At 50.8% G+C, this 26,908-nt stretch overlaps 1 protein-coding gene across 2 annotated transcripts in view; it reads right to left on the bottom strand.

Annotated features, from left to right (window-relative positions):
- Positions 1-12,660, bottom strand: part of BDKRB2 (bradykinin receptor B2) — a 58,663-nt gene extending 46,003 nt beyond the window's left edge. For both annotated transcript variants that reach the window (XR_009210377.1, XM_032180240.2), the window contains exon 1: positions 12,570-12,660. The gene's annotated coding sequence lies outside the window, so the exon portion shown is untranslated. The remainder of the gene's footprint in view (positions 1-12,569) is intronic.
- Positions 12,661-26,908: the final 14,248 nt, after the last annotated feature.

Genomic DNA, 26,908 nt, shown 5'->3' on the forward strand with positions numbered 1-26,908 from the left:
GGGAAGCGCAGCTGATCGCTGAATGTTTGCTGAGCTGTTAGTTGCCTTTGGCAGTAGTTAGTTCCCTGTCACTAAAGGTATTCAAGTAAAGTCTAGGCAATGTTTCTGGTGAGTTGGGACCAGGATTACTTAAAGCCTATAGATTTGAGCCCTAGGACTATGTATAGCTGCCCCACTCAATGCCACAGCCCCTCACTCCTTGGGCTTTCTGGTTCAAGACACACATTTTACATTTGTAGGATGTGCGGCTACTGGAGGTGCTGATCGTATATCAGATGCGTGGGCCTAATTTTCCCATAATCCTCCAAACAGTGCTGTAGGATCTCCTCCTCCTCCTCCTCCTCCTTCTTTTTCTCCTTCCTCCTCCTTCTCCTCCTCCTTTTTTTTCTTCTTCTTCTTCCTCTTCTCCCCCTTCTTTCTTCCTCTTCTTTCTTCTTTTCCTTTTGTTGAAACAGGGTCTTGCTCTGTTGCCCAGGCTGGAGTGCAGTGGTACAACTATAACTCACTGTAGCCTCTGCCCCCTGGGTTCAAGCAATCCTCCCAACTCATCCTCCCAAGCAGCTGGGACCACAGGTCCTGCCACCACAGCTCACTGATTTTAAAATATTTTTTAAAGATAGGATCTTGCCCAGGCTTGTCTCGAACTCCTGGCCTCAAGTGACCCTTCTACCTTGGTCTCTCAAATGCTTCATTTACAGGCATGAGCTACCATGCCTGGCCTACTTCTTGTGGGGATGTGGGAGGTACAGAAGAGTTCTGTTCCCTGTTATATAAATGCCCACCTTCCAGGAACTGTGATTTGTAGCTCAGTTGGTAGGAGGGGTCTTGCAACCTGGCCCGGGGCAGTGAGGCCTTTGTAGACCCTGACTAAGGCACGGGCTATATGTAGGGCGCTGGGGTTTGTCATCTCTGCTGCTAACAAAGGTGGAAAATTCCTACTTCCTGAGCTGAGATTGAGGATTCTGACATGCATGAGCTTGCCTACTTTCCTTGGTATTTCATTTTTGGAGCCAAATCCTCCCAGATGCCCTGCTTGGCTCCTGTGAGTCTGACCTGCAGGCCTGTGCCTGGCAGAGGGCACGCCACAGTGGCTCACCCTCCCACTCGCACTGCGCAGGAGCTGACACAGGGAGAACCAGAGTCATAGCTCTGTGTCTGCGCTTACTGCAGCGCCCTTAACCTCTCTGAGTCTCAGTTTCCTTATCTGTAAGATGGGATTGATTATTAGCACGTGCCCAATCAATGTTAGGGATGACTATTAATAAGAAATTGCATCTGATAAGATGCCAGCTCCTCTGTCTCCAAGGACCTGCCTTTGCTTCCTGTTTCTGATTCCTGCAGAAACTCCTGTAGCCAAGACAACATAAAAATAATCTAGTTTGCAAGCATTTAATGAGCCATCTACAGACTGAGAGAGGAAAGCAGATGGCAGCTTCCAATGTCTTCTCTGAATAGGGTCAGACAGGAGGAGAGGGTTTAGTGGCTCCCAAACCTGTCTCTAGATCATTTAATTTTTGGATAATTCAGTGAAGCAAACCCAGAACCTTCAACCCCCTCCCTTTTTTTTTGTTAGGCATTTTTGAAAATAATCAAAAGGGCAGGAAAAGCTTTATGCACAGAGATGTTCCTCATCATGTAGAAGGAGGGTCACAGGAAACAACCTACATGTTTAGGGCCAGGGAGTGGGTTAAATACATGATCTTATATCCATTCAACAAATGTCAAGCAGACATGAAAAAAGGATGCTTCTAAGAGTTCACCAAGAATGAGAGAATATTTCTGATAACATGTTAAGGGAACAAAAAGCTGGGCAACCAAATTGTATATACAATAAAGTTCAAAAGTTGAGAAGGCAAAATACCAAATTATTAGTGGCGCTGGTTGTCTTTGAGCATGGGATCATAGGTTGCTTTTGGGTTTTCTTTATTGTTTGTCATGGTATCCAAGTTTTCTGTGAAGAACATATATTCCTTTGGCAATAAAAATATTTAAATAAGCCAAGTGTTTGGAATGAATTGTGGGTTTATTTACGTAAGAAAGACAATCAGCCAATTTGTGCTTAAAGAAAGGCTTTCCTTACATAAAAACTGGTAAAGAAATGCACGATCATGTTTGAATTTAAAATGAAATGTTTAAACTATTTATGAACTGTTTGTTTAATGATGTCCCATAGCACCCAACCACCCTTCCTGAGCAGGTAGAATCAGTGGGCTTCTAATAACCTGAAAAAAAAAAAGGAACCAGCTGGGAGCCAGTGGAGAGAAGCTCTGGGAAGATGAGATTTCCTCCTGGCTGCAAAATCCACTCATTCTCACAAAATGCAGCCTGGTTCCATAATTTGGTGTCCCAGTGAATCAAGGGACAAGGACAGAGACAAACTGTTCTCCAGCCTCCAGTCTTCACTTTGATTCACATCTCTGCCGGCTGGGTTATCACTTTGAGTGTTTTTTTTTCACGAAGCTGCAGGCATGGCATTTTCTGGGCACCCTCTCACTTTTGAGCCTGTCTTTCTGCTGCCTTCTCTTGTGAAGAACCATTCGGCATCACATGTGCCTCTCTTTTAGGTCTACAGCTGCCCCCCAGAGGCTCTGATGCATTCGCTGCTGCAGAAAAGCCTGAACCCAGCCTGATTTTTCTTGCTTTATGGATTGCCTGTCCCCACCTCCACCAACTCTCCAACCTCCAGTCAATCTGGATGCTTATAGTATTTTCTTTTTCTCTTTTCCATTCAAAAGTGCTGTCAGATGTATTTAGGGGACACTGTCTCGTCTCATCTATTTTCATAACCTGTGAGCCGGGCAAGGCACCATTGCATAGGTGAGGGTTTCGAGGCTGGAGAGACGAGGGACTGGGACTCAAACCACATCTGGGGATTTGGGGACATCCCCTGGCTGTGCCCTGAGGCCACCTCGACTCTGGCATGTGAGGCAAACCTGCTATACAACGAAGGAGCCTGGACGAGGGAGTCTCACCAGGGGTGTTCAAATCCCAGCTCTGCCGGTCACTAAGGGCGGGACTGTAAATGTGTGGCCTCCTGTCAGAGCCCAGGTCCCTGCTTGTGGGATAAGGAGCATTGTCTCGGGCAGGAGGGCTGTTGTGAGGATCCAGTGTGATCATCCCTGGCACTCAGGAATGCTTCCTGTTGCTTCCCGTCCTGTCTCAGGAATGACTGTCATTCCCTCAGGAATGACGGTCGCCTCCGCTTTCCCCCAAATCCACAGATTGTTCTGTCAAGTGATGGCCCTGGGTGCCCTCACCTCCACCCCCTCAGCCACAGACACCACAGTCCAAACAGACTCCTGGAAGATACGGCCCAGGCCACTTGCAAGGAAAGTCCCTGCGGCTGCTACTCATCCTCATGGAAAACATGAGGGACTGGCGGGGACTAGAGGGCAGGAAGTGAGGGGACATGCAGGGCGCCCTCGTCACAGGACAGAGGGCTCTGGCTGGGGCTTTTGGATCACTGCCCATCATGGGGAGGCCCAGGCAAGGGACTCATACTCCTACCCACCTCTCCAGCCCCAGCTCCTCCTTCCCCTCCTGTCCCCTCCCTGCCCCACTGGTCTCCCCTGGCCCTGCCTGAGCAGCTTTGGGAGTTCCCACCTCTAGACCTTTGCTTATGTAGGGAGACAGGATGTGATGGGAAGACCCAGGCCAGGCTCCAGGGCCAGCCCAGTCTCTAACTATCTCTGTCTCACCTCTAGGGACCATTTCCTCAACTGTCAAGTGGAGACATAATACCTATTTGGCAGGTTTATCGTGGGGGATACTTGTGATCATTTTGGGGGGCCAAGGGTGGCCCTGGGGCTCAGGCATACGTCCATGGCACTGGGCAGTCTCCCCTAACATTTCTCTCCACTGAGCACCCTCCCTCACTTAGGCAGACCCTCTACTTTACCTGGGTCTAGGTCTCCCACTTGAAGCCTGCCCACAATGACACATTAGACATTGTAGATGTGTCATAAGCTGGTGTGGGGACATGCAGTTAGCAAAGAAGCAGCTTGTGTGTGTACACGTGTGTGTGTGTGTGTGTGTGTGTCTGTGTGTGTGTTTGGGTGGTCCAGACAGAGGCCCAGGAAGAAGAAGAGTGGAGATCCCGCCACATGGCTCCTGATGCTGGAGGCTTAGGGACAAACCATCAGTGTGACTGTCCCAGGGTCCTCTGGGGATGGGACTTGGGGTTACAGATTCAAAGAGCTGTGTTAGAACCACTTGGGTCTCTGCCTGTCTCTCCCACCAGGCTCTCAGCTCCTTGTGGGGAAAGATCTCTGGGCTGAGGGGAGCCCTGAGTAATCTCTCAGTAAATGGTTAAGGGAGGAAGGAAAAAACTAGCTTTTTGAGTCTGGGCACAGTCTGGGTACTTTCATACACAGTCCTATTGCATTGGCACAGCAGTAGTCTTTATCATACAGGTGAGAAAGGAGAGGTTTGGAGAGGTCAGTGACCTGCCCTGGGTTACTCAGCAAGTAATTGGCCTAGTAACCTAACCCAAGACTGTTGAACAATCGGGCCAGTTGGTGCCAATTTCTAAATATTGACTATTAAAAAATACTAGTGGTGAAATAACTAGCACATCTGTGAGCCTGTTTGGGTTGTGGGCTCAGACTGAGCTCCTATAAAGGATATGAAGCAGAGATGGTAGAATCCCAGGCAGGGGCCATGGAATGGGGGAGGGGGCGTTAACTCCTGCTATCCTACCTTTCTATAGGTGAGGCGCCTGCTGTTCAGAGACACAGGAGCATTAGCAAAACCCATCAAAGAACTGGGGGCCAGGGTAGAAAGGAGACCTTTCTGTGGGTGCTGATGGAAACTCCTTCCCAGCTTCCCAGGCATTCCCCCAATAAAGGCTGCACTGCTGTGCCCAACTTTGGCTGCAGGCTACTCTTTACCACCCAAGCGAGCTGCCACCCACTGATCTCTGCCATCAACTTACTCTAATTCTCTGCATAGCACATAGCACTTCCTGAGATTGCCCTTCTCCTGTCTGCTCTTCAAAGAGCCATCCTTAGATGGCCTACTGACATTAATGCTTTTTATCTTTCTAACTTGTCATTTTGTTTTTGTAATTCTTTTCTTTCTTCTACTTTTTTGGGTCATTATTATCTAGTTTATTGAATTGAAGAGGTTTTTTTTGGCAATCTTTTTGGTTTAATAATTTAAAAATTTAAAGGCTTGACTCATCCCCTGACTATGGCTTTGGCTGCATCCCGTAAGTTTGGTAAGCAGTGTTCTTATAGTTAGTTGTTTCTCAAATATCTGTAATTTCAGTTTTGATGATCTGTCTCTTTGATGCAACAGTGTTTTCTAACATTTTCAAGTAGTTCATTTCTATTCAAGTTTGTTTTGCTTTTTATATTTAAATTTTTGCAAAGAGATACGCATCCTCATGGTAACATTTCAGAGTGTGAAAGAGAATACAGTGAGGGGTAAGTCTCCCTCCAGTTTCTGTCCCTGCCTGTCGCCTCAAGAGACAGCCAGGCTCACTGGTGTCTCCTGTTGCTTTCCAGACATCTTCTGAGCTTTCAGGAGCAGATGCGCATGTATCCATGTATAAGGATGCCTGCAGAAGCACCCCAAATGCACCGCTGGCTGTGTCCTCACCTCTTTGCATTTAACAGGTCTGTCGACCCACCTTGCTTTTCAATGGCCTCACAGTGTTTCAGAGTAGGACTGCCGTGTAATGCACCGGCCTCCACAGGGAGTTCCCAGTTTTTGTAGGTAGTTTCCAATTCTACTACTATTTATAGCTGAAGGAACGAAGGATCACAGAGACCACATCCCTTGCCCTAGGTCACACAGCAGGGGAGGAATGGGGTGGGATTCAATCCCTGTGCCTGGCTACCGAAAGAGGAGGAGTGGGAGGAGGAGGGAGGAAGGAAGTGGGTGGAGAGAGGAATCATCTTCACAGAGTCCATCTCCCTAATGTGCTCAAGCTACAGTTCATTTGAGGAGTCCCCCCTAGTTTTCACTATTTTTGGCTATCGCAAGTGATCAGCACAGATCCCTCATCTGCAGGCCCTGGCCCACATGTGAGCACACCTGTATCAGGTGTGCAGGCCCTTTCCTGCCTCCCCTGCCCTGTTCTTGTATTCTGGCCATTGCTTTCTGGATCTTTCTGTTCAAAGAAGATGCAAGAGGTCCTTATCTCACCTCTCACTTTGCTAACTGGCCAGTGGGCTCCAGAGTGGGGGTGATGTGACCCAGGTGCAGCAGCGCATGCACAAGGTGCAATCTCCGAGGCTACAGGAGAACCCCAGAGAGCCTCCCTCTGTGGTCAGGGAGTGACCCCTGCACTCTTAGAGCACAGCAGGTGCCAAGCATGAGCCTGGGTGCTAGGGGCTGAAGGAAAGGCCCAGTCTTTTCCCTCGAGAGGATTCCTATTTGGTAGGGGAGGTGGGGTACAGCCTGATGCTTCCCAAAATGTTTGGGCCCAAATCTACCTTGAAGGGAGCTGGCTGTGAGCTGTGTGCATTTAACAATCTATCCATTTAAGTTTTTGTGGAGATGTGCAGTTTGCTAATAGCTTGGATCGGGGAGGGTTTCTGTCCTTTCCTGAGGCAGCAGGCACATGAGCACAGGTGCCAGAGAGTGAAGAACAGGTTTGGGAACCCCAAGTTTTTGCCTGGTGGCACTGAGGAGAGTGGGTTTTGGGTCCAGGACAGATCATTTGCTAAGGTAGCTTGTTTCAAAGTGTGGCCGAAATCCCCAGAGATATTAGCAAGTCCTTGAATACTGTAAAGGAAAACAGAAATCTTGCGACCCCCAAACTCTTTATGCCAAAGGGAAAGTTAAGCCTGGAGACTGAGTCAGGCAACACTGTCATCCTTATTCCTAATGACAGCTGTTACTCCACAACCTTAGACATTAGCCAGACACCCACAGAAAGGAAAAGGCCTCGGATATCTCCCCACGACTGCCCCCACAAATTGTTCTTTGCTGGGTGAAACCTTTCAAGATGTGGATCTTACCACAGAACAAGGACACATCAATTGTAACTTGAGGTCCACAATCCAAGCCTAGCTCCTCACACTCAAGTCTGTTAGAGTCACGCTGATGGTGCTGATCTCCCCAAGTACAGCACAAAAACAAGACAAAGGCAAGATAAGATCAGTCCTCCTTTTGCCTAACCTCCTCTTCCTACATGCTTTCTCCACTTCAAGGACATGTGTAAATACTGTGAAAGAAAAATATAATTAAAATCCCGGGACCCCAAACTCACTAAGCCAAAGGGAAAAGTCCAGCTGGGAGCTGGGTCACGCAACCTGCCTCTCGTTTTGTGTTTAAATGGATAACTATTTACTTCCCTCATGTTTTGCTCACAGTGAAATTCCTTGTGGGCCCCAGGATCTTTGCCTTCAAGCAGCTCTGTTGTATTTCACCCTCATGATATAAATTAACAGCTTGGCTTCACAGATACGGGACAAAGGATAGAACCAAAAGTCATGCCTCTGCTCAACTGAGATGAGTGCATATCTGGCTGCTTCCTATATGCTATGATGATGATGATGATTGTTATTATTTTATTTTTTTGAGATGGAGTCTTGCTCTGTCACTCAGGCTGGAGTGCAGTGGTGCAATCTCAGCTCCCTGCAACCTCTGCCTCCTGGGTTCAAATGATTCTCCTGCCTCAGCATCCCAAGTAGCTAGGACTACAGGCATGTGCCACCATGCCTGGCTAGTTTTTGTATTTTTAGTAGAGACAGGGTTTCACCATGTTGGACAGGCTGGTCTCGAACTCTTGACCTCAGGGGATCCACCCACCTTGGCCTCCCAAACTGCTGGGATTTCAGGCGTGAGCTACCGTGCCCAGCCCTATGATTATTTTATCTTATATAAAAATACAGATTGACTGAGCACCAGGTGAATGCGGAATTGATGATTCCTCCACCTGCTTCTTTCACATGAAAAATGTGCATTCAGTGAAGTTAATGAAAAGGCTCAAAGGGGTGCAACTGCTCGCCTCTTTTGGCCACCTTCCCCCCATTTTTCCTTCTTCCCCTACTGCCTGCTCTTTTCCCTTTAAATAGTGAAGCCCCTTCTTTGAAAGAAGCATGGGCCAGAGATGTTTCCTGTGATTTCGTGTCCCTCTTTCCTGGGTACGTCCTTAACCTTGGCAAAATAAACTTCAAAAATAATTGAGACCTGCCTCAGTCAGTTTCTCTTTGATTTACAATACTAAGTCTCACGAAAACCTCTTCGGAGAGCATAGGCCACACACATTTTCTGTGGCTCATGTTTTTCCCAGGTGCACCCTCAAACTCTCAATAAATGTCAATCGAGGTTTATCAACTCAATGAACCTTGATTGATTGAGACTTGCCGCAGTCTGTCATTTCAGTAAATAGTACCCAGACTTCAAACCACAGTCCCCAGAGCAGGACCCCCGCACCTGCGTGGGTGACCAGCCTCCAGGTGATTCTAAAGTACAACAAATTTTGGTCTTTCTCTGGCAGACCACGCCGCCACTGGAGTGTGACCACTTAGGAAACCGGCAGGGAAGAGGAGAAGCGACCTCATGACCATGATAAGAACCACAGAAGCGACGGGGCTGTGCTGGAGCCTGGCACTGTACAGGTCACAACACCCACGGACGTCCCCGCAGGCACTGCTCATTTCCAGATGTCACTCAGCTGGGCCACTTCTCTATGCCCTGCCACTTCCCTTCACCGGTGGCACAGATCAGAGAGGCTCAGAGGACTTGGCAGTGAATGGGATGGAACAGGCAGGAGTAAATGTAAAGTTTGAGCCCTGAAGAGAAGCATGACAAGGACTCTTGCTGTCAGTGCCCACAGGCTCATTGCCTGGACACAGGAGTGTGTGCATATCGGAAAGGGCTTTTTTCTGGACACCCTCAAGCGGCCATGGCCTTACTGCAGAGTAAATGCAACCTCTGTGACCACCCCAGGCCCTCACTCCTGCCTCCGTAGACCGTCCGTCTTGTACCTGAGCTCCTGCAGTGTTCCTGACATCCCCTTTCACTACATCAGCACAATCAGAGGTAAGCCTCCCAGTGGTCCTCAAAAATAGGAATGATGACCCCCATTGTACAGGAGAAGAAACTGAGGCTTAGAGAACTTTCCTGGTTGGTAAGTGACAGGGTTGGAATTCGAACCGAGAGCTGTTTGTTCCACCCTGCTGTCTGCTGTGATGACTTTTTTGGAATGTGTGTGGGGAGGGGGAGGCACTTATGTTTCCAGCCTCCAGAATCTTCCAGAACCCACTGTAATGAAAGAGTCAAAGAAATACTTCACGCCTTAGGTTTGTTCTAGAAAGCAACCCTGGAGTGGGTGTTTTGGGGAAGCAGAGCCTGAGGTCCCCAGGAAAACCAGAGGAGCTCAGAGGAGGAATTGAGGATTTAACACTTTTCATGGGGGGCAGATTTAGCAGCTGTGGATATTTAGCTCAGAGAGAAGCAATAGGACTAGAATGGTACAAACCCCAAGGAAATGAAAGTGGACCCACTGCTCAGTGGGGGCAGTTGGAGGAAGAGCCTTTAAACAGTAGAACTCTTCTGAGATGGAACGGGCTGCCTCGCAAAGTAGTGAGCTCCCCGTTCTTGGAGGCATGCACACTAAGATGGATATTCATGAGGCAGGGGATTCCTGGACCCAGTGGATGTCAGAAGTGATGCATTTGGGGCGTCAAGTCTTGGCAGGTCTGATTGTTTGACTCATGACCCTGAGGTACTGTAATTGTCCTAAGTGCCTTCTGAATCCTCAAAGCAACATGCAGATCTGCTCTGTGTGCCTTTTTTTTTTTTTAAAGAGCAGTTTTAGATTCACAGCAAAATTGAGCAGAAAGTACGGAGACTTAACCATATATCCCCTGTGCCCACATATACATAGCCTCCCCCATTACTGACATCCCCCACAAGAGCAGTCAATTTGTTGTAATTGATAAACCTGCGTTGACACATCATCATCACCCAAAGTCCATAGTTTTCATCAGGGTTCACTCTTGGTGATGGACATTCTGTGGGTTTGGACAAACGCATAATGACATGCCTCTACCATTACAGTGTCATACAGAAGTTTCACTGCCCTAAAAGTCTCTGGGCTCCTCCAGTTCTCTCCTCCCTCCCCTAATTCCTGGCAACCACTGATTTTTTTATTTTTTACTGTCTTCATAGTTTTGCCTTTTTCTAGAATGTCACATATAGTTGAAATCATACAGCATATGCCTTTTCAGAGTGGCTTCCTTTACTTAGTGATAGGTTCTGTATGCTTTTTTATTGCCTGCTATATGAGCAATATTTATTTATTCATTTAGCCATTCAGCATTTCAGCAAACACTGATCCATGTTGGGCTAGGCATCGTTTTCAGTGCAGAGGAGGCAGCTTGAGCGGATAGACGAGGCCCCTACTTTCGTTCTGAAAACCAGAGTCCCCTGGTGCTATGATCCGAATGCCTGTGTCCCTCCAAAATTCACCTGTTGAGACTTAATCCCCAAGGTGGTGATATTAAGAGGTGAGGCTTTTGGGGGGTGATTAGATCATGAGGTCCCCCTTCTTGTGAATGGGATTGGTGCTCTTTAAAAGACGCCTAGGAGAGTGTGTTCACCCTTCCACCATATGAGGACTCAAAGAAGGTGCCATCTATGACGACTAGGTCCTCACCAGACACCCAATCTGCCAGTGCCTTGATCTTGGGCTTCCCAGCCTCCAGCACTGAAAGCAATAAATGTCTGTTTTTTGATAAATTACCCAGTCTAAAGTATTTCTTATAGCAGCTCAAAAAGGCTATGACACTGGGCAAGTCTGCAGGGCTCCCCCCACTACGCCCAGGTGGGCCCCTCCCTGACCACAAGCAGCACAGGTGAGGAGGCCGCCCTAATGTTACCTCTGGAGTCACTGAACTTGTTACTGAGCCAGTCATTGTGTTAGCAGAAACCATGAGGCACAGCTATTAGGTTGGTGCAAAAGTCATTGTGGTTTTTGGCATTACTTCTAATGGCAAGAGCCGCAATGACTTTTGCACCAACCTAATATTTCCATGTTGGGTCCCACTGACAGGCAACGACCAAATACAAAGTCCTCAGACCCACTGTGCAGGCCCAACCATGGGAACCTCCCCATTTGCAAGGGAGGGAATCCCAAAGAGACTGAATCCCAAAGAGATTGAGGCATTTCCCTGGACACTGAGCGAAGGGCTGGCTGAGGTCATGCTCCCCCTCTGAGAATCAGTTTCCTCATCAGTGCAGTGAGAGGCTTGGAGCGCAGGGTTGCAGGGAGAGCTGGGATGAGGCCTGGGGTCCTGCCTGTGGGGACAGCACGCATGCTCCCTCTTTTTCATCCAAAGACGCCTTCTCTTGGCTGTCCCCTGCTCTCACCCCAAGCAGGGGAAACAGCAAATGCTTCCTCCAAGCTTGTGGGGCTCACATCTGTGGAATGTCTTTTGCTGCTGCCAGGGTCCGAAGGACGCAGCAGTTTTTTTCCAGAGAACCTTGGGCAGGGGCTCTTGGCAACGTCCTCTGGGGTTGCTCACCTGTCCCCCACCCCACCTAAGCCCTTCTCCAACTCAGAAATAGAATTAGGGGTGGGGTTGGCCAGGGAGGCCCCCATCACCCCACACCCGGGCCAGGGCTCCCACTTCCTATAGGCTGGGGAGCCACAGGCAGCCTGTGACTCAGTGAGGCACATTCCGACCTGCCTGGAACAGCAACACCTGCTGTCCACCTCCACCCACCTCCACCCAGGCTGCGGAAACGACCTACTGTCAGAACTCGAATCACAGCTGCCATTTATTTAGTGCCTATGACACACGTGGTGCTTCACAGGCAAGAGCTTACCTCTATCTTTGCATAAAGAGGAACTGCCAGGTCTTCTTTATAGCTCAGGAGACGGGACAAAATAACTCGCCCAAAAACGTCACCCACAAGGTGAGAGCAGAGCTGGAACTGCAACCTGGGCTGGATGCAAAGCCCGTGCTTGGAACCCCTGCACCATCCTATCCCCCTGCCCTGGTCAGCCAGGACCGTGGGAAGAGGCTCTGTAAGCCCATCTGAGATAGTCACTACCACCTGCCTCCTAGAGGCGCATCAGCCAACATTCGCAAACCCCTCCCACCTGCTTCTGATTTAACCCTGCCATCCCCAGGAAGCCAGCGAGCAGGCTGCTTTGCAGACAGAGAAACTGAGGCTCAGAGAGGTTGAGTAGCTTGCCCAGGGCCAACGAGTGGCACAGCTGTGGGTGAAAAGCCAGGTTCTGGAGCCTCCACCTGGCACCCGTCCCTGCTGCACCACACCTCCCTGCTTTACTCCAAGATGTCCACCCAAAGTACGTGAAAATCCAATCACGAAATCCCTCACACACTGGACACACACAAGCCTGTCTGTCACCTTGATTCAGAGAAGAGAAACCTACAACAGACAAACAGGGCGATTCCTCCTGCTGGGAACCCTCCTCCCCATCGCCTGTCAGACCTCCCCTCCGCAACGAAGGGAATTTTCCCAACTCCCCACCAGCAGAGGGAAACTTCTCCCCACTGCCTGCCCTCCCTCCCTCTGTGCTGGGACAGTTTGTCCTCCCAGCAAAGGTGAGGCGGCTGGAGCAGCCCCTGCCCGGCACCCACCTTCTCCGGAGCAAGTGGCATGGGCACTTCGGTCGCTCCCTGGGTACTGGGGAGCAGCCTGATGTCCCCACCGTCCCCACCCCTCCTCGGAGCCCAGAAGCCGGAGCTGGAGTGGCGGCGGGAACAGCTCATCTTTCAAGGGCTGGGTGGTGATGTCATCAGCCTCCTGGGCACTTCCCCCTCCGCCTCCAGCCGAGCTCCGCACTCCTGCCCAGCCCGAGCCAGGCTGGCTGTGGGGCTGGGAAGGCTGCGGCCACCTTCGCTCTCCGCTCTGCCACCCTCTGAGCCCTGGGGGCCAGCGAGGCACTTGGAAGATTTCCATGTTTGCGTAGTCCGGCTGCCCACTGGAGTCGTGGGACGGCAAAAACGTCCCTCCCGGCTGACCACAAAGTGGCCTGGGAAGCCCCATGTGAATAAATTTGCCTCACGTAACATTTATTTCTTATCATTATTTATTTTCTTGTGGTTGTTATTTTGTGTCTGAGTTTTGGATGTAAACAGTGGGCGTTTACGCGGAAGGTGTAAACAGAGGTTGGCCAGGTGGGCAGGCGGAGTCCTGGGATTTCTTTGTATGCCATGTACGGCTCCCAAGGGCAACAGTGGCAGAAGCTGTCCTGTTTCCTGGGTACGGGTGTTTGCGCTCCCGAGACACGCGGCCGTTTCTTCGGAGATGTATGGCGGAGGTTTCTCCCATGTCAACGCTCAGATTGGCTTTCTCGGTTTTGCTCAAAGACTTACTAACGATCTGCATCACTTTACACTCCCAGGGCTGAGACGGTAGGAGCTGGAAAGGGCAGGGACTTTCAAAACATTTTTTTTTTGAAGCCTTAAAACCCTTCCTTCAGAAGAGAACAGATAAGAGTGGGCCCAGTGGATCTGGGGGAAGACAAGACGGCCAGAGGACGTCCCCCCAGCCCATCAGCTCCTCTTCCCTGTGACTTGATTCATAACAAGCCTACAAACCAGCAATCAAGTCTGATCCCATCATCATGGGGACAGGGAAACAGAGTCTCAGATAAGTTTATGGGCGGCCTGGGCGCTAGCCCTGGCTTGGCTGTGAACTGGCTGTAGGCCCTTGAGTGAAGGCCCTCCCTGGCCTGGCTGTGTTGTTGACTCATCTGTGCACCTGCCTGTTCAACCACACTGGGGCTCCTTAATCTGGAGTTTCCTGACTTCCCGGTTGGGGACAGAGGTCTGTGGACAGGCTGCCCAGAGACCACAAGCCCTCTGAAAAGTTGTGTCTGTGCTTTATCCCCTATGGAGCCTCATCTATAGCTTTCACTAAAATACTGAAGAGCTCTGAGATCCACAGCATATTGAGACCTGCATGAGCGTCTAGAGACCCTCTGAAGTCTCTTCCAACTTAGATATTGTAGGGCTCTGTATCTATGAGTTGAAAATCCTCAAGGATCTGAATCCAATGTTGATGCTTCTGTAAATATCATTGACAGAAATCTCCAAAAGACATCTGTCCATCTGCACATGTCTCCATCCATCTCTGTCATATAGTTTTTTGAAAAGGCTACTTTAAACCAGTTTTGAGGTCCTGGCTGGAGGCCAGCCAGTTTGTGAGCAGCTGATTCAGTTCACATTCTGGCCCATTCTCTTGCCAGGTTCTCACATTCTGGGCCATTAGGCACGTGCCCTGATGGCCTTGGAGCCAGGTACCAAACAATAATGGACAGCTCCCATCATCTGGAACTCACAAACTTCTTCAAGTTAGCCAATCCATAGGGAGCCAAGGAAACCTCGTTAACACCACCCCATGTGCCACACATAGAGGCCGCCTATAGCTCCAGCTTGCTGGGACCCTGTCCCCAGTTGCACATCCTGTGTGGCCCAGCCTGACAGCCTCTCATTTGGAGCTGTAAGAAACAAAAGTTCGACCTTTCATTTATCTGAGTGTCACTGTGTTGTGTCCTGCCATCAGAAGAATCTTTTAATCTTATAAAACAATTACACACTCTTCCATTCATCTACACTGGTATCTACCCACACATCTGCCCACCTGCCTATCCACCTATCCAACCATTCATTTACTCATTCGCCTGTCTGTCTGTTCATCCATCCATCCATCCATCCGTCCGTCCATCCGTCCGTCCGTCCATCCGTCTGTCTGTCCGTCCGTCCATCCATCCCTCCCTCCCTCCCTCCATCCACCCACACACTCATTTATCAGATACCCACATAGCCAGGCAGTGCATTGTCAAGCAGAAGTGAATGAATCAGACATCGCCATGCCTCGGAGGAGTTTACCCTGAGGCCAGTCCCCTGCCTATGGGCAGAGCCAGGCTGAGGATTTCGAAGCATTCCTTGAGGACTCAGTAGCACCCAGTTTATGTCTGGAGTGGCACGCTTTTGTACTGCATTTTTGCTATGAGAAGGTTTGCCTCAACGCCCCTGCAAAGTCCCTGCAGCGGCAGCCTCATCACACTCCTCACCACTCTGTCTGCTTGGCTGGAGTCTGCAGGGGGTGGCTCAGCCCTGTAAAGCCTCCAGGTTTGAGTCAGCCCAAATGCATTCAGCAAGGACCACAGGAGGGATCCAGTTATTTTGGCAAAACCCTGCCCCACTAAGCAGGGCTCCTTCACATGGCACGGTGAGAAGCTGTTCCTCCTGCTCTCTTCTCCCCGGCCACTGCAGCCTCCCCCGCCATGGCCAGCCCTCTGTACTTTAGCCCCACAGACCCCCCTCACACTCCTGAGTGGGGCAGGATTGCACTTGATCTGGGGCCTTTGATGTGACAATCTCTGCCTGAAATGCCCTTACTCGCCCTCGCTTGAATCAAGCCTGTTCTTCTCTTGGGAGGCTGCGTGGGGGCCTTTCCTGAAGCCCCTGGTCTTGTCCGCACCTCTTGCCTGCCTGTTTTCTAACACACCCCGAAATTTTTCTTGGTGGTCTGAGAATACCACTAGGCAGGGGCCCCGTCTTACTTATTGCTATTTATCACCCGGCACATAGGAGGTGCCCTCTGCAAGGAGCACAAGCAGTGTATGGGGGAAAAGTGCCCAGATCCAACCTTACTGGGATGAAGGAAAGACGGGGCCAAATAGAACAGCATAAAAGCGGGCTGTAGATATGTATGTACATGTTTGTTTATGAAAGTCCACCCTCCACCCCGATGTTCCAGAACATTCTCTCCACATGTCTGTGTGTGAGGCACAGGTGCTCCCGGGAAGGCCACTATTCTATTCATCGGCCTCCAGGAGTGGGCTGTGCTTTTGTCCAGAACGCCACAGTGCTGACCAGGAAGGCACTCCCTGGTCCTCTGTGAATCAGCAGCTGCCCTGCAAAAGGCTGATCAGTTACACACAGGTCAGACAGACCAGCAGGGAAACTGGAAAGCAGGGTCAGAGGATAAGTGCTGATTTGGGTTCACGGCAGAACCCATGCAAAGCCTGTAGTTTTGCCTGATTGGCACTAATGCTCACACCTAAGAACTCTACAGAGCCTCTGCATCCCCAAAGCGCCTCCCAGCCCATGTGCCCATGCTTGCCGTCTCCAGCCTGCCCTCTCTGCCTCTGGCCTCCCTTCCCAGAGGCCTCCTGCACAGCCTGTGGGGGCACTGTCCTCTGGCACAGGCATGAGCCCCCCAGCCCTAGCCCCGCGTGGCGACTTGCTGCCAAGTGATCCCTGTAGCAGGCCCTATGTAAGCACACGACCCTTCTCAACAGCCTGATGAGATGGTTACCAGTCAGTATCCCCATTTTACAGATGGAGAATCAGAGGCCGAGAGAAGTTACTTAACTTGGCCTAAATCCTGCAGAGTGGAAATAGCAGAGCCAAGAGCTGAGTCCAAGTCTGACTCCATCGGCATGTCTTCCCTTTCCCCAAATGAAAATGCAGCTTTTTAAAAAAGCTGATCATGGCCGGGTGCAGTGGCTCGTGCCTGTAATCCCAGCACTTTGGGAGGCCGAGGCAGGCGGATCATCTGAGGTCAGGAGTTCGAGACCAGCCTGGCCAACATAGCAAAACCCCGTCTCTACTGAAAAATACAAAAAATGAGCCAGGCATGGTGGCACACATCTGTAATGCCAGTTACTCGGGAGGCTGAGGCAGGAGAATCACTTGAACCTGGGAGGCGGAGTTTGCAGTGAGCCAAGATTACGCCACTGTACTCCTGCCTGGGCAACAGAGTGAGACACTGTCTCAAAAAAAAAAATGCTGATCATATACATAATATAGATGTATTGTTTCCCTATTGTTTGAACTTAATGTGTATGATAAAAAGTGAAAATCAACTGAAAAGTGTGCAGCTGGGAGATGATTAAGAATTTGATGCCGGCTGGGTGCGGTGGCTCACGCCTGTAGTCCCAGCACTTTGGAAGTCGAGGCAGGTGGATCACTTGAGGTCAGGGGTTTGATACCAGCCTGGCCAACATGGTGAAACCCCCTCTCTACTAAAAAATACAAAAATTAGCCAGGTGTGGTGGCAGGAGCCTGTAATCCAAGCTGCTTGGGAAGCTGAGGCAGAAGAATCGCTTGAACCCAGGAGGCGGATGTTGCAGTGAGCCAAGATTGCGCCACTGCACTTCAGCCTGAGCGACAGAGTGAAACTGTGTCTCAAATTAAAAAAAAAAAAAAGAATTTGATGCCATGTTTCTGTGTGTTTACATATATTCGTTATATAGTGTTATATATGTCTGTACTTCAATATATCCCACTCTACATGAACAGGATCGTATTATATATGCTGTTGTTGTGAGCGGAATTTCCCCCCTTTTCTCCTTGCTCTTTCGCCGAGGCTGGACTGCAGTGGCGCTATCTCGGCTCACTGCAAACTCCGCCTCCTGCGTTCACGCCATTCTCCTGCCTCAGCCTCCCCAGTAGCTGGGACTACAGGCGCCCACCACAGCACCCAGCTAATTTTTTTGTATTTTTAGTAGACATGGGGCTTCACCGTGTTAGCCAGGATGGTCTCCATCTCCTGACCTTGTTATCTGCCGGCCTTGGCCTCCCAAAGTGCTGGGATTACAGGCGTGAGCAACCGCGCCCGGCCGAATTTCTCCCTTTTCTATTGCTCTGTTTCTTCTTGCACTGCTCCGCCTCCAGCCACCATCCTTTCCTTAGCATTCACGAAAACGTATGACAGCCAGGCCAACTACAGAATCTGTGGGACTCCGTACAAAGTGAAAAAGGGGCCCATTCCTCAAAAAGCAGGAAAGAAGTGTTGGTAAAGGTGTTAAGCCATAAGGCTTTTTCCTTTCTTCTGTGGTCTCTCTTTTGACTTGTCATGACAAGTGTTCTTTTTTGTTGTTGTTGTTGTTGTTTTGTTATTTTGAGACCAAGTCTCACTCTGTTGCCCCCCAGGCTGGAGTGCAGTGGTGTGGTGTGATCTTGGCTCACTGTAACCTCCACCTCCTGGGTTCAAGTGATTCTCTTGCCTCAGCCTCCCGAGTAGCTGGGATTACAAGTGTGTGCCCCCGTGCCCGGCTAATTTTTGTATTTTTGGTAGAGATGAGGTTTCAACATGTTGGCAAGGCTGGTCTCAAACTCCTGACCTCAAGTGATCTCCCTGCCCTCAGCCTCCCAAAATGCTGGGATTACAGGAGTGAGCCACTGCTCCTGGCCTGTCATGGTGTTTTTAAAATTTGCTGTTTAATGTTGTTCTAAGTATAGAAAAATTAAAACGTTGAATTATCAGCATACATTTACCATTCACCTTGATATCACTCAATGCCAGTTATAAACACAAAAACCACTGCACTTAGCTCTTATTTAAAACCACCAGAATTGTGCAATTTCTATTTCACAGCTTGCAGGCACACGTGTATTTTGCTTTTACCAGGACAGCAGAAACACTGCAGAAAACAAGCTCATCTGTTTTCCTTTCACTTCTTGGTATGTGCATGTTTCATCAGCACTCTACCTTCCTCTCACAGGGAGTGGGGAGACTCAAAGGAGCAGGAACTCTGGGGCCCTGCCCTCCCCTTTTCGGTGGGTGTGGTTGGCCAATGTAGGGAAACACCACCAGTAAGGAAGGATGTGACAGGGTCTCTTGCCTTGGTATCTGTTGGAACGCCGCTGCCTTCTTTCTGCCTTTGAAGCAAGTCCTGGTTTGAATGGAAAGCGTGGCCTCTGGAAGGAACACCTTGGACTCACTTTGAGCGTCTCTGAACCAGGCACCACCGCTTCCAGCAGAGAGAACTGGAGTGAGTTCTCTGGAGAAATGAGCCCTACCCTCCACCTCTGGAGGTTTCTAGGCAAACAAGGGAGAGAGGGAATGCCCAGTTCCTCGCCCAGGGCTTGGCAGGGACTTCCCCAACTCAGAGACTTTTCTCCATTCTAACACTTAAGAAATTGAAGTGGGTAGATTTAATCTGCCATTATTCTTTCCCTTGAAAGCTGGTGTCTTATAAATAGAGGTCCTTAGTGTTAAGGAAATATGCAAAGTCCTCTGAAGGGTCTATGAAATGCGTTTGGAAGAAATAAATGCTTAAAGCAAGCAAAGTCCTGGCTATTCCTGGTGCAAAAACTTTCAGAAGTGAGATGGAGAGGGACCTGAGGCGGGAGCAAGGTGAACAAGAGGCCAGTCCTTCCTCTGTCCGTCTATCCCTCTGCTGCCCTGGGAGGTGACGGTGGGTCCTGGTCTGATGGGGATGGCAGATCATCGATCATCCCCAGGTTTGGCGGGAAGTAGCCCTCAGTCTGGCAGTCGGCCTGGCCACGCTTCCTAATTCTGTCCTTGGCAGTGGGGCTGTTGTCTGCAGGTCTGGAGAAGCAGTTACTCACTTCCTGGTGCTGGGACGTCCGCCTGGGGGATTCTGAGGCAGGGGCAGTGGGGACTGGTTCCTCCCCTCTCTTCCTGGAATTCCTCAGGCCCCTCTTCTCCTGGGACTGACAGCTGAGCCAGAGTCCCAGGCTGCCCGCTCGGCCTGCCCATAGAATTGCCCTCCCCACCCCTATCTGCCCTCCATATCCCAAGTTCAGATTCCATCCTGTTGGCCACCAGAGGTGGCACAAAGGGCCCTTGCCTCCGAGGAGACACAGGAGTGGGGGTTGGCACCTGGCAGGAGCCCTCCATGATCTAGCCATGTCCACCTGGTCCGCCTGTCTACCAATCGGCTCCTTCACCCGACCAGGCCTCCAGTCCCCTGGGGCCCTGTTTTTGGCTCACACTGTGCTTGATATGTGCTGTTCCTCCCCCGGACTTCCTTCCTGTCAGCGCTGCAGACCCAGTCCCACTGCTCCCCAGCCCTGCACGATGTGCCTGCTCCCGAAGCCTGCGTTCCCTCTGAGTCGCTTTGTCACAGCTTCTTACTGTGTCTGTCCCTTCCCAAGTGCCCCATGACTTGTCTTCCTTCAAGGCCCTGGGCCAGGGTCCTCCTGTCCTCTGATCACTTGTCACCAGGCTGGCTGTAACCCCCCTATCCACCCATGCCCTTTATAACACAGAGATAGCACCTGCTGCACGGCTTGTGAAAATTAGATGAGACGATTGCTACAAGACAAGCAGCAGAGCGGCAGGCCTGTGGCAAGGACTGCACAAGACAGCCACAGACCTCGCCTTCAAGCCCAGCGCCGCCACTCACAACCCACACAAGCCCAGGCTCCTCACCAGTAGAATGGAAGTATTAATGTGAACAGGTCCATCACAGGGCTACTGGGATGGCCAGGTGGGAATCTGCATAAAGCCCAATCCTCACTGGATTACTCCTCTCTTCTTGGCAGTGGCCACAAGCACTCCTTCTTTTCCTCCCTTTTGAAAAAACCAAAGTGAAATTCACATAACATAAAATTATCCATTTTAAAGTGTATAATTCAGTGGCATTTAGTACATTCACAGTATTATACAACTATCACTTCTATCTAGTTCCAAAACATTTCATCACCCCCAAAGAGGACCACATTACCCACTAAGCAGTTGCTCCCATAACCCCCTCCTACCCCAAGCCTCTGGCCACTACCAGCTGACTTTCTGTTTCTATGGATTTGCCTATTCTGGACATTTCATATAAATGAAACCTTACAATATGTGAACTTTCGTGTCTGACTTCTTTCACTTAGCAAAACGCTTTTGAGGCTCATCCGTGATATGGTTTGGATATTTGTCCCCTTCCAATCTCATGTTGAAATGTGACCTCCGGTGTTGGAGGTGGGCTGAGGGGGAGATGACTGGGTCATGGGGGTGGATCCCTCAGGAATGGCTTGGTGCTGTCCTCACAGTAATGAGTTCTTACTCGATGAGCTCCCTCAAAAGCTGGTTGTTTAAAAGATCCTGGCACCTCCTCCCTCTCTCTCTTGCTTCCTCTGTCACCACGTGACACGCCACCTTCCAGTTGCCTTCCACCACGATCAGAAGCTTCCTGAGCCCTCACCAGAGGCAGATGCCAGCACTGTGCTTCCTGTACAGTCTGCAGAACTGTGAGCCAAACAAACCTCTTGTCTTTATAAGTTACCCCATATCAGGTATTTCTTTCTTTTTCTTTCTTTCTTTTTTTTTTTTGTTTTGAGACGGAGTCTTGCTCTGTCTCCCAGTTTGGATTGCAGTGGTGCAATCTCAGCTCACTGCAACCTCTGCCCCCCAGGTATAAGCAATTCTCCTGCCTCAGCCTCCTGAGTAGCTGGGACTAGAGGTGCATGCCATCACACCTGGCTAATTTTTTTGTATTTTAGTAGAGATGGGGTTTCCCTGTGTTGACCAGGCTGGTCTTGAACTCCCGAGCTCAGGCAATCCACTGGCCTCGGCCTCTCAAAGTGCTAGAATTATAGGCATCAGCCACCGTGCCTGGCCAGGTATTTATATGCAAACAGAATAACACAATCCATATCGCACCATGTGTAGGTACTTTATTCCTCTTTAAGGCTGTCTAAATATACCATGTTTTGTTTATCCATTCACTAGCTGATGGACATTCAGGCTATTCCCATCTCTTAACTATGTGGCTAATGCTGCTAGGGACAATCATGTACAAGTGTTTGCCTGAGTCTGTTTTCCGTTCTTTTGGGAAGACCCAGAGAATTGCTGGGTCACGTGGTTAACTCTGTGCTTAACTTTTTGAGGAGTGGCCGGACTGTTTACCCAGTGGCTGCCGCACATTCCTACCAGCAATATCCCTTTTGTCTTTTGCTCTCCACTCTCAGGTTCAAACACAGCTCACTGACTCTGGAAGGACACTGACCCAGGGGCAGTGGAGTTTCTACCCACCCGAGGTGCCAAATGTCACCTTGAGCATCACCATCCTGTCCATCCCTGTGTTGGGAGAGTATTTCATTGTGCACCAAGGGGCGTTCCCATGTTCTACTCAACTGACCTTATAAAGAGGCAGAGGCGAGTGACCTTCCCAGGGCTGCTCAGGTAATGCGTGGCCATGTTGAAGCAGGAATCCAGTCCTCCTGACCCCAGTGCCCTGGTCTGCAGCCTGGAGCTCCAGTCCTGAGCCTGCATCTTTCCCTGGGAGCTGCCTACCCTGCACCTTCCCCCTCCCAACGCTGGTGCTTCAGTCAGATCCTGATTTGGCCCTCACAAAAATGCTCAGACCTCCCTGAGGGAGAGAAACCCTCTAAGTACACAACATTCTGGGTCACATTCCTCGGCTTGGGGTGACGTCACTTGATCCGTAGGCCAGGGGCCTCCAGCCAGGTGTCCTTCACTGTTGAACAGTTCCCCTTCAGGTCTGTTTTCTGAAGGTGGCCCCTCCCTGCTCCCTGGGCGGATGGCTCACCTCCAGGCACCCCGAGGCCAGCCACAGCCACCCTCTGGAAAAAGGTCAATCATCCAGCTCCTAAGGGCTGAGCACCTGCTCCAGCCAGGCCCTGCCAGGCAGGTTATAGGCACCATCCCCAGACCACATGGACAGCTCCTGAGTGGAAATTGCTGCACAGTGTCCCTGATGAGGAAATTGAGACCCCTCAGAGGCTCCCAGAGGACCTGAGCTCATAGCCCCATCCCCACGGCCATCACCCATTTCACCCAGACACTCTGACCAGGGTCTCCTCCGGGACTCTGGCGGGTTTCTCACTTCCCCTCCTTTGCCTTCCACACTTTGGCCACACCTTCATACAGCTGCCGGAAGGGCCTTTTTCAATTAAAGAACTTAGAAAACATTGCACAACGGTAGAGTTCACTTTTTGTGGTGTCTAGTTCTGTGGGTTTTGACAGGTGCAGAACCACAACTCCAGCCCCCTGGAGCAGTGAGTCACCCTCGTGGCCTGTGTGTCCTATTTGTGGTCAAAGTCCTCCCAACCCCCCACCCCCTGGCAACCACTGTCCAGAGGAATTTTTAAGAAGGTACACCATCCTTTGGTTTCCACTGCACCCACAATAAAACCCAAACCCCCTCTCGCCTTGGCTGGTGTGAACCCCAGGACCCCACACCTCCGACCATCTCTCACCAGTGCCCCACACCTCCGACCGTCTCTAACCAGTGCCCCACGCCTCCGACCGTCTCTCACCAGTGCCCCACGCCTCCGACCGTCTCTCACCAGTGCCCCACGCCTCTGACCGTCTCTCACCAGTGCCCCACGCCTCTGACTGTCTCTCAGCAATCCCCAGCCCCATCACCACTCTCTGCAGGCCTCCTCACCCACCCCGTGCTGCCACGGGCCACTGGCACCACTGGCTATGTCAGGAAAGCTCTCCCCTTGCCCCCCATGGCCAGCGCCTCTCCTCCCCAAGGCACAGGTTCAATGGCTCCTCCTCAGGGGCCTCCCCTGCCATCCTGACGAAGACGGTGCCCTCTGCCCTCCCTATCGTTCTGTGTGCAGCACACCTCCTCTGTGGAGTGGTGAGCTTGTTGATTTGCTGTTCTCCCATGTCACCATGAACGTGCAGAGGGCAAGAGCTGTGTTTGTGCCATCCACTGATCCGCAGGCAGGCACACGCCAGGTGCTCGATAAACACCCCTTGGCCAGAGAAAGGGAGGCTGCAGCCAGTTGTGAACCCAGTTTCTGGCTGACTCCTCAGTCTACACCCTTCCTATTCCATTTCATGGATCCCCCAGAATTCTCACTCACCTGCCCTTGAAATGGCCATGGAGGCCACCTCTGTCCCCATGTGCCAGCCTAGGACTCCCTGAGCTGGGAAGCTGTTCCCGCTTTCTCCTTGTCAAGATGAACACTGCCAGCCCCCTACCTGCTACACTTCAGAGGTGGCAAAGGGTCTCCTGGTCTCCTGGCAAGTCATGAGAGTGGCAGTCCTGGGAGATGTGGCAGTCCTGGGGGAGGGGTGCTGGACGGAGGGAGGAGCCAGCCCCGGGACATCAAGGTGGCCCTGAGCAACACATCCTGTCGCTCCTGCCCCATAAATAGACACCACCTTCCTAAACATGGCCCTGGAACGAACCCCAAGGGGTAGAGGTGGGAGCAGGATCCAGGAATAGCCAGGGCCCCCTGCAGCAGAGCCCGTGTGGGTGGAGGCTGTTAGACTGGCCGCCCTTCCGGGCACCGAGCTAGGCTCTCTTCCCAGACCAGATGATTCAGAAAGTGAGAAGGTGACCTTTCCTTTCCTGAAGGTCCCTTTTTGGATTCCAGGGTTTATTTGGGGGACATTTTTAGCAATCTAATGGAAAAAAAGTGAATTACATTGTTACGGAGGTTGGCACGGTGCCTGGCAAAGGGAAGTGTGTCGTGAATAATTATTGATTGAAATGCCTTCTTCCCCTGAATACGGAGTGCTTCGAGACAATAGAAACCCAGTCGGTCTGTGCATCTCCTCCACCCGAGAAGGACTCATGCTCTCCCTCCTCTTGCCCCCACCTACAGACAGGAATGTGACCCAGAATGTTGTGTACTTAGAGGGTTTCTCTCTCCCAGGGAGGTCTGAGCGTTTTTGTGAGGGCCAAATCAGGATCTGACTGAAGCACCAGCCTTGGGAGGGGGAAGGTGCAGGGTAGGCAGCTCCCAGGGAAAGGTGCAGGCTCAGGACTGGAGCTCCAGGCTGCAGACCAGGGCACTGGGGTCAGGAGGACTGGATTCCTGCTTCAACATGGCCGCACATTACCTGAGCAGCCCTGGGAAGGTCACTCGGCTCTGCCTCTTTATAAGGTCAGATGCGTAGAACATGGGAACGCCCCTTGGTGCACAATGAAATACTCTCCCAACACAGGGACGGACAGGATGGTGATGCTCAAGGTGACATTTGGCACCTCGAGTGGGTAGAAACTCCACTGCCCCTGGGTCAGTGTCCTTCTCTGGCTGGCGGGGGTCAGGGGAACTCTAGGCGACAAGCAGCCAGGAATGTTGGTGACCAAAAGTCACCTCAGAGTTGCTCCTGTGTAGACACTGCTGCTGCCTCTGTGGGCACAGACCTGGAGTTGCCACTGCTGAAGAGCCCAGGCCACACTGGACAGTCCCACGCTGCCCCGATGCATCTGGGAGCTGGCTGCAGCTTCTGCCACCCTCCTTGGACGGGTTCCTAGTGCGCTCACCTCTCCCCATCACTGGCTCCTGGTTCAAAAGCCCATGTGGGAGCATCCTATGAGGGAATCCTGGTTACCACCTGCACCCCAGGTGCAGAAAAGGGTGGGAGAGCATTTGCCACTCTCATCAGGTGGAGAATCCCCCACACCCAGAAACGGTGTTCAGAGTCGCAGGAAAGACCCACAAGAACCAACACACTCACAACGACCCCACTCCAGACCTCCCACATTTGGGCCATATGTCCCTGGCATTCTCCGCCTCTGAGCCTTTGCCTGCACAGCCCCTGGCATCCACTCTGTACATTTCCCCATCTTTCCACGTGACAACTCCCACCTCCTATAACGTCTCAGTGCCAATGTCCCCTCCTCCAGGTGTCCCTCAGCTGGAAGGAATCTTTCGTTCTCTGAACTTGCCCGTCTTGCATCAGTCTCTCCACAGGCTGCCCAGAGCTGCCCCGGGAGGGGCTCTGCCCAGCCCCAGGTGTCAGATGAGCAAACTTCTGCTCACACTCCGGCCGCTGCTTGCTGCAGTGCCTGCCCCAGAGTTGGTCCCCTGAGCTGCTCACCCATACCAGTGCCATGGGTCCTTGGGCAAGAGGACCGCTTCCTCCCCCTTCCCACCGTCTGAGCCCCTCCTCACGGGTTTCATCCAGTGAGGTTCTGTGACTTAGTTCCATCCAGCAGGTCCCATCCCCACTGCGTGGTCACTGCCCACAGTGGCAGCCCCACCAGGCTCTGAGCCTAGAGCTACCCTCCCTTTCCTCGCTGCCTTTCTGTTGTGCCCTTTCGACCCCACGAGGACAGTAAGAGCCCTTCTGATGTCTATCCCTGCTGCTCTTCCTGCTTGGCAAAATGCTGACATCCCCAAGGATGGTGTTTGCATAGTAGAATGATTTATAATCCTTTGGGTATATATCCTGTAATGGGATTGCTGGGTCAAATGGTCTAAAGACCTGGGATGAACAGAAGGAAATGTTCAGGTTAAAAGATTGCGGAGACCAAGGTTCTTTTGAAGCCTTATATTGGCTGCCCTTAGAGACAATGGATGAGAAGTATTTCCTATTCAGATCTTTAAAAGGTGCTAGACTCTTAGTTAATCTCCTTAGGATTGGGAGGGCCTGGAAGAAAAAGATCTAGCTATGTTAATAGAGATTCATTTCAGATGCAAATTTTCCCTCGCAAAGGACAGTTTTGCAGGGCCATTTCAAGATACGGCAAAGAAAAATGTTTTGGGGTAAAATAGTTTGATTTTCCTCCTTATCTTATAATATTATGCCAGAGTCAGGTTGGAAAGTAAGTCACGATATATAGGGTTAAATACAACCCATCTGATGAGAATTTATGGTTTGTAAGGCATGACTCCCAAGACCCCTTAGATAGGAATTTGGGCAAGATTAAAAAATCAGAGCTTAGTCCTCAGAAAGACCCTCACCAGCATTCCCAGCTTGCTGCTGGATGTTTCCTCCATGAAGCACTCTTGGCACTGAGGCCAGCCCAGCTGTGCAGACCCTGTGGCCAGCTCACTATGCAGTGTAAGCAGGTGGCCAGCGGCACTGGCCGTTTGAAGAAACCCACTAAAGCAAGCAAAGAGCAAACAGACCAAGAATAAGCAGTGAAGACTATCAAAAAACATAAATTATTATTAAAACCTCACAAGGATAAAATATTGCACCCATTAAATAATCATTCTACTATAAAGACACATACACACGTATGTTTATTGCAGCACTATTTACAACAGCAAAGACATGGAACCAACACAAATGACCATCAATGGTAGACTGGATAAAGAAAATGTGGCACATATACACTAGGAATACTAGTCAGTCTTAAAAAGGAATGAGTTCATGTCCTTTGCAGGGACATGGATGAAGCCAAAAGTCATCATTCTCAGCAAACTAGCACAGGAACAGAAAACCAAACACCGCATGCTCTCACTCATAAGTGGGAGCTGAACAATGAGAACACATGGCCCGTGTG

Source organism: Hylobates moloch, unplaced genomic scaffold (assembly GCF_009828535.3).
Source record: "Hylobates moloch isolate HMO894 unplaced genomic scaffold, HMol_V3 SCAFFOLD_16, whole genome shotgun sequence".
In the NCBI taxonomy this organism is placed as follows: domain Eukaryota; kingdom Metazoa; phylum Chordata; class Mammalia; order Primates; family Hylobatidae; genus Hylobates; species Hylobates moloch.